Below are 7,639 nucleotides of genomic sequence, written 5' to 3'. Positions count from 1 at the left end.
ACTTGACTTAAATATCACTTTGGCTTTTTATGCGAGTGTACAACCTTTGTACACGGATCCCTCCATTCCTGGCATCGGCAGATAGATCAATAAAGGCCTCTACACAGAAATATACACAATGGCTGCATTTTGTAGAGCAGGGGCAGCCAGTGGGGTGCTTTCAAGATGCTGCTGGGCTATACAGCTGCCATCATCCCTGACCATGTTGGCTGGGAAGGGTGGTTGTAGACCGGCAACAACTGGAGGGCATGAGATTGGCTACCCCTGTTGTAGAGAGATTTCCCTCTTCCCAAGCACAAAGATTGGCCCACTAGAGGCGGCAGCTAACCCAGGGGATACATCTGATGCTCTCATCCTGTGCCACAGCATCTATCCCTGTGTGATCTTTTGCAAGGTTTTATGGATGTAATGCAGGCATAGGCAAACGCAGCCCTCCAGATGCCTTGGGACTACAACTCCCATCATCCCTGACCACTGGTCCTGTTAGCTAGGGATGATGGGAGTTGTAGTCCCAAAGCATCTGGAGGGTCAAGTTTGCCTATGCCTGTTGCAATGGGATCTTCTCCTCTACATCTGTGGATGGTTGTTGACTAACATTATAAAGGCTGAACAAAATAAAAAAATTCCTTCCAGTAGCACCTTAAAGACCAACTAAGTTAGTTCTTGGTATGAGCTTTCTTCAGGTATCTGAAGAAGTGTGCATGCACACGAAAGCTCATACCAAGAACTAACTTAGTTGGTCTTTAAGGTGCTACTGGAAGGAATTATTTTATTTTGTTTTGACTATGGCAGACCAACCTATCTGTAATTATAAAGGCTGATTTGTGCCCAGAGACAGTGTTAACATGGCATCTATATAAATCAAGTGCAGAGACCAGTGTAGAGGGTTGGTACATTCACTGCTAGCCACAGTTTACAGGGTTTGGCCCTACAGTAGCCACATAGACCAAGCAAGCAACATCACTGTTCCAAAGAGAAGGCGCCATTGCTGACCCACAATTTCAGGAGGGCAATTGCCCTCCATGTTCAGGGCCACCTGCAAGTATTCCTCAGAAAAACCTCTCTCTGTGTTCAACTCATTAACTCCACACGCTAAGGTCCATTTAAATATAACCATGATGTCTCTATCTGCTAGGCCAGCATGTCAATACACAAATTCTTTTGTATCATCATCATATAACTGTTTGATCTGCATTGGCAACATTGATTTATTTAGTTTTATCCTGTTTTACTAAAGCAGTGCTCAAGGAAGCTAGCAACGTTCAAAAAATACAATTACAATTACAAATATAAGAAGCCAAAAACCAGAAGCATCATAGCAAATAATTAAAATGAGTAAGCTCACCTGGGCAACAGTTGTATCCATTGTAAATCCTAATCAGAGTAGGCCCATTGAAGTTAAGGAGCATGAGCAACATGGGTTCACTTATTTCAATGGGTCTACTCTGAGTAGGAGTTAGTTGGATACAACATAAATCTGTGTTCACCTGGTGGAGGAAGTTAAAGACAGAGAAAGCCAATGAACTTCCTGTGAAAGAGAGTTACACTTGAAAAAGCCCTTTTACTCATTCCTAGTAACCTAACCGGGCAGGATACAGACAAGGGTCAACGTAGCCATTGTAACATACCATGAAACTTTTATAGTTACTGTAAAGTATCATGGAAGTGGTCAAAACAAATACAGTGCTCCTAAAATGCAGTGCTCATTTTCAGCCAAGTCTCGAACAGAACCAAGGCAAGAGCTTTGAACTTTGGTCTCCATTTCACCCCCCCAAATCTCCTTGCTCATCTCCCTCCCCCCCAAAACCAAACTTTTAAAAAGAATAATATGTCCCCCAGAGTTCTCCAGAATCTAAATCTGAAGCAAAAAGACTCCCGCTTATTACAATATGTCTGAAGGAGGGAGAAGTAAAAAGTTAAGACAAGGTGATAAGATAAGAGGAAAGAGTTTTCACAGCCTTCTCTCTCCCATTTGGTGGGAAAGCGAAAGGCTTTAACATTTTTGCCAATGAGGCATGCAGACGTACGCCCTCCTGAATGCTTCAAACACAGGCATATAGGCAATCTTTTAGTCCTGCAGCTTGAATAAGCTGAGTCAAAAAGTACTCACAATGTCTTTCCCTGGGCAGGCCATTGGGAACGTATGGTGGACGATGGCTCCTTTCAGATACTGTAAGGATACACTTGGCTCTTTGCATATTCTGGGAGGACAGCCATGTAGTTCCCCGAATTTATAATACTTCTGTTTGGTGCCTCCTCAACAAGGTGAGGGGGGAGTGACACAGTGATAGTCACCTGCTCACTTGTCACTTCCCTGGGGCAGGTGTGGGAATAGGTCAACCTCTGACTAGTTTCACCTGTGACCTCTTGGCATCGTAGTCCCTTCTGGAGAGGGAAAGGAGGGGGTGGAAAGCAACTAACTCAAGCCCCACACTTGGGACTTTTAAAGAGGTGTCTATTGGTAAAAGCCAATCTGTTAAATTTGTATCTCACTTTCTTTTTTTTAATCCTCCAGGGAGGATTTTATGAACCCACAGGGCCACATCTCAATAAAAATCGACACTGAAGCAATGTTTGATGGAGAATTCTGAACTTTGCTTTGGAGAATTGGGGCTTTGTGCAAATGAGGGGTGTTTTGTTCCATGTCGAGTTTCATTCCACTTTTAGTTTGTCTACTTTCTAAATTGCTCTACGCAAGGCAGTTTACAAGCTGAAGAAACAGCAAAATAAGACGGCAAAGATCACAAGCAGGGGTATGCATACCCCTAAACATTTTGTGAATCTAATGGGAGAAGAAACTATTTTTTTTAAAAAAAAAATAGCATCGTGAATCGTCAGTTCCGTTGCTACCCCCAATAGTGACCTCATTTCCTGTCACAGTGTTTCCTGAGTCTGAGACAAAAGCGAGCGTTTAATGTGTGAAGTAGGAGTTGAAATCTAGCACTGTGATTGGTTAATTTCGTTGTTACCACCTCTGATGGCAGCTTCATTTCCTTTCCTGGTGATTTTCTTGAGTCAAAATGAGAATACAGTGGTACCTCGGGTTACATATGCTTCAGTTTACAGACTCCGCTAACCCAGAAATAGTGCTTCAGGTTAAGAACTTTGCTTCAGGATGAGAACAGAAATCGTGCTTCATTGGCGCAGCAGCAGCAGGAGGCCCCGTTAGCTAAAATGGTGCTTCCGGTTAAGAACAGTTTCAGGTTAAGGATGGGCCTCCGGAACGAATTAAATACTTAACCTGAGGTACCACTGTACCCCTAAACATTTTGTTTTAGAAAAAAAAGCACTGGTTCTGACATGTCGTCCCTTTCTGAATATTTGGGCAGATGAGGAGAAGAAGAAGAAGAAGAAGAAGAAGAAGAAGAAGAAGAAGAAGAAGAAGAAGAAGAAGAAGAAGAAGAAGAAGAAGAAGAAGAAGAAGAAGAAGAAGAACAACAACAACAACAACAACAACAACAACAACAACAACAACAACAACATGACTACCCCCAAGGGTGGGGGACCTGTGTTCCTCTAGATCGGGCATAGGCAAACTCGGTCCTCTAGCTGTTTTGGGACTACAATTCCCATCATCCCTGACCACTGGTCCTGTTAGCTAGGGATGATGGGAGTTGTAGTCCCAAAACAGCTGGAGGGCTGAGTTTACCTATGCCTGCTCTAGATGTTGTGGGTGTGGCCCCCACATAGTGAGGAAAAGTGACTTACATTAGTCACTGACATGGTGATGTCCAATCCTGGCATCCAATGAAACATGGGAGTGTTCAGTGTATAGAAGAGGCTGAGACAAAAGGAACAGGAACTGAGCAGAAAGATCAGTCTCTCAAGCATCATGCATTTTTTGAGGGAATATTTGCTGAGAGCTTGTCATAGGTGCCACAAGAGGCAACGATAGGCACACTGGTGCCCGTGGGCACAGGGTTGACAACCCTTATAATAAAATACAAATAAATTATCTGAGCCACAATGATGGCTGTGCTTTGTCTGAAATAATAGCCTTAACCTTTTAGTTATATTTTTTCCTAAAGCTGAACAAACATCTGTCATAGCAGCCTGTTTTCAGAACTTCTCAAATTATGAATCCCCCGCCCCCTCTAATTCTAATGTTCATTCCTTTTGGGTCTTGCTTTAATAAAGAGCTTAAGCATTGAAAATTGCACGTTGCTGTTAGCTGTAGGGAAGATATTAGGACGTATTTTAACAGATTAAGGAGTGCAAGTGGAACCCGGCAAAGGCATCACTCAGCCCAATTAGGGAGAGGTTCTGCCATCCAGGACAGGAAAGTCATGCTTCGCTAGCCTTTTGGAACTCTTTGAGGATAGCGCTGCCAGAGCTGGCTGCACGGCGGACGTTATAGTCAGACGGGTTCAGCGAGCTCTTGACAATGCTTTGCTCGGGAGATTAAGTGTGAAAGGTGAAGAGGTGGCAGAGCCAGGGAGAATTTGGCTCATTAAGTCGAAAGGTGGCTATCAGGCCAGGACGATTAATAACTATAAAGTTTTTACAGGCCATCTTTAGGTGGTGGGAAGTAACATGCATGTACGGTCAAACCTCTGTTGTCAAACGTAATCCATTCCAGAAGCCTGTTTGGCTTCGGAAACATTTTACAACCAAGGCACAGCTTCCGATTGGTTGCAAGAGCTTCCTGCACTCCTGCAAAAGCAATGTCGCATGTTTGGCTTCTGAAAAATGTTAGAAACCCGGAGCATTTACTTCCGGGTTTTTGGCGTTCAGGAGCCAAAACTTTCCAAATAGGAGCCGTTCGGGAACCAAGGTTTGATTGTATTAAAAGGGTAAAGGGACCCCTGACCATTAGGTCCAGTCATGACTGACTCTGGGGTTGCGGTGCTCATCTCGCTTTCCTGGCCAAGGGAGCTTCAGTGTACAGCTTCCGGGTCATGTGGCCAGCATGACTAAGCCGCTTCTGGCGAACCAGAGCAGCACATGGAAATGCTGTTTACCTTCCCGCTGGAGCAGGTACCTATTTATCTACTTGCACTGTGTGCTTTCGAACTGCTAGGTTGGCAGGATTGACTGTATTATATCTTACTAAACCTCATCTGAACCTTATTCCATGTTTACTCAGAAGTAAGCCTGATTGATTTCAATGGGCTTTACTCCCAAGTAAACAGGGTTGGGATTGCAGCCTTACTCCCCAGCATTAATTTGTGCCATTTTATGCCACACCTTCGCCAGCTTTGTATAATCTCCCTGCAGTCAAAACAGCCCGGGTTGCCATATGTCCTCTTTTTCCAGGACACATCCTCTTTTTCATGGAGAGCGTTGTCATAGCGACCCATAGTTTAACATAGATGTTGGCAAATGTGTCCTGTTTTTTACTCTTCAAAATATGGCAATCCCACATCCTGAAATGCAAAACCATAGGGTGTTCTGAAAGGTTGAAAGATTGCAGATTTTGGCTGAGTGATATAAGAAACATTTTGATGGTAAGAGCAATTCGACTATAGAGGCTGGAGAACTGTTTGTTGCAAACTATTCTATCTCTGCACCAATGAAAGGTTTGACTATGATGCCCCTCAAGGGATTCTGGGATGTGTGATTTTTCTTGTGCCCAGTGCTTTTTCTTTGGTAAAAATAATAAAACAATGAGGTTCCAGAACTTGTATCTTGATACAAGTGCTGTGAGTGCCATCACAAAATGGCCTCAGGTGCCAGCACAAAATGGCTGCCATGGACAAGAAACAACAGGCGATTCTTTTCTGTACTGGTGAATACTGTCACAAAAAAGCATTGTTTGTGTTATTATGACACAACATCACTCATCTACAAACTAGAATTACACCTAGTCATCTTAGAACAGGGGTCAGCAAACTTTTTCAGCAGGGGGCAGGTTGGTCCACTGTCCCTCAGACGTTATGGGGGGCCAGACTATATTTTTTGGGGGGGGATGAACAAATTCCTATGTCCCACAAATAACCCAGAGATGCATGTTAAATAAAAGCACACATTCTACTCATGTAAAAACACCAGGCAGGCCCCACAAATAACCCAGAGATGCATTTTAAATAAAAGGACACATTCTACTCATGTAAAAACACGCTGATTCCCGGACCGTCCGCGGGCCGGATTTAGAAGGCGATTGGGCTGGATCCGGCCCCCGGGCCTTAGCTTGCCTGCCAATATTACACTCCCCTGAATGGCAAACCCATTTACTGGAATGAATCGCTATCAAATTTTGCCTAAATTAAAATTTTGAGTCCTTTTTTTTGGGGGGGGGGACCAGAAGCAAAAATAACAATTAATAAATTATTTATCTGCTTTCTGTTTTAACAGCTATTAGGTATGTATAAAATCTTATTTATACTGGGTGATATTAAATAAACAATGGGTGATATGCAGTTTTAGTCATACTCCGAGTAGGTCCATTGAAACCAATGGGCTTCAGTCAATTTCACCGGCTGTGAGGATGACTCATGTTGCCTATCACCCACTGTTTATTTAATATTGCACTGTTATGTGATGGTAACATTTATATACTGTATGTTGCCTTTATCTATCTATCTATCATCTATCTATCTAAAAATAAATAAAATTGGCTGAGGCAAAAATTGGAGTGTCCTGCCGAGGTAAGCTGCCATTGCAATTTTAAAGGAAGCAAGAAGTGTTCCAGATTTTTCCGGAGGGACGGGACATCCTGACCTCCTCCATGTCCAATTGGCAACTTGCCTTAAGCACCGCCCTTTAGATCTCTTTCTGTTTGGAAAACCTGCCACACCTTTGGATGACACAGGACATTCTGTTCAGAAGCCTTTGTGGTGTGCTGTTAATGCTTGCATTATATCCTAGAGGAGCATGAGTCAATCAATAATTAAAGCACAGAGTATTAAGTTGTTGACATGGCAACATGCTCATCACACTGTCTTTCTCTTCTCAGGCTTACCTACTGCTTCGTCTAAATCAGGGATGGGGAACTTGTGGCCCACCAGATAATGCTGTCCGGACTACATATCCTATCATCCATGGACATTGGCCATGCATTGGAATTACAGTCCACAGAGTCTGGTAGAGTCTGGAAGGCCACAGTAGCTTCCTCACCTCCTGATTCCCACTGGAAGAATGCCACAAGCGGAAGCAGGATATCAGATGAGCATGACTACTGTGAATAGGCCAAGAAATGTTCACGGAGAACCTCAGCAGTTGAGGGTCATGGTCTACATTACAGAATTAAACTGGTTTAATGGCCATTTATTCTCCCCCAGGGAGCTGTGGAGAGAGTTGGAAAGGCAGCTTTTAAGTAAGAGCTAAACAAAATAAAGACCTGCCTAAAATTGCCAATCCAGTCTCGGATAGCAAATTTAATAGAATCATAGAACTGTGGAGTTAGAAGGGACCCCAAGAGGTATCTAGTCCAACCCCCTGCAATGCAGGAATCTCAACTAGATAATACATGACAGATGGCCATCCAACCGGGTCTTAAAAACACTTTCCTGAATATTGCAACGCAGCTCTCCGGCCAAATAATGTGTACAAAATGCATATACTGGGGTACAGTTATTCATAAAATGTATGTATTTGTTGAAATAAGATACAAAAATGCATTACGTTTGGGAAAATTGCTCTGCATATGCATATACGGTGGTACATCGGGTTACATACGCTTCAGGTTACACACTCCGCT

General features: G+C 43.3%; 1 long non-coding RNA gene across 1 annotated transcript; it reads left to right on the top strand.

Annotated features, from left to right (window-relative positions):
• The first annotated feature begins 5,676 nt into the window (after positions 1 to 5,676).
• On the top strand, positions 5,677 to 7,194 carry LOC309357002. The gene is made up of 2 exons (XR_014163008.1): positions 5,677 to 5,728; positions 6,896 to 7,194. It is a non-coding gene; the product is annotated as an uncharacterized lncRNA (long non-coding RNA).
• The last annotated feature ends 445 nt before the right edge of the window (positions 7,195 to 7,639 follow it).

Source organism: Podarcis melisellensis, assembly GCF_964234715.1.
Source record: "Podarcis melisellensis genome assembly, chromosome: 14".
Taxonomy (NCBI): Eukaryota; Metazoa; Chordata; class Lepidosauria; order Squamata; family Lacertidae; genus Podarcis; species Podarcis melisellensis.
Note: the sequence above shows the minus strand (reverse complement) of the source record. Positions and strands in the feature narration are given on the sequence as shown.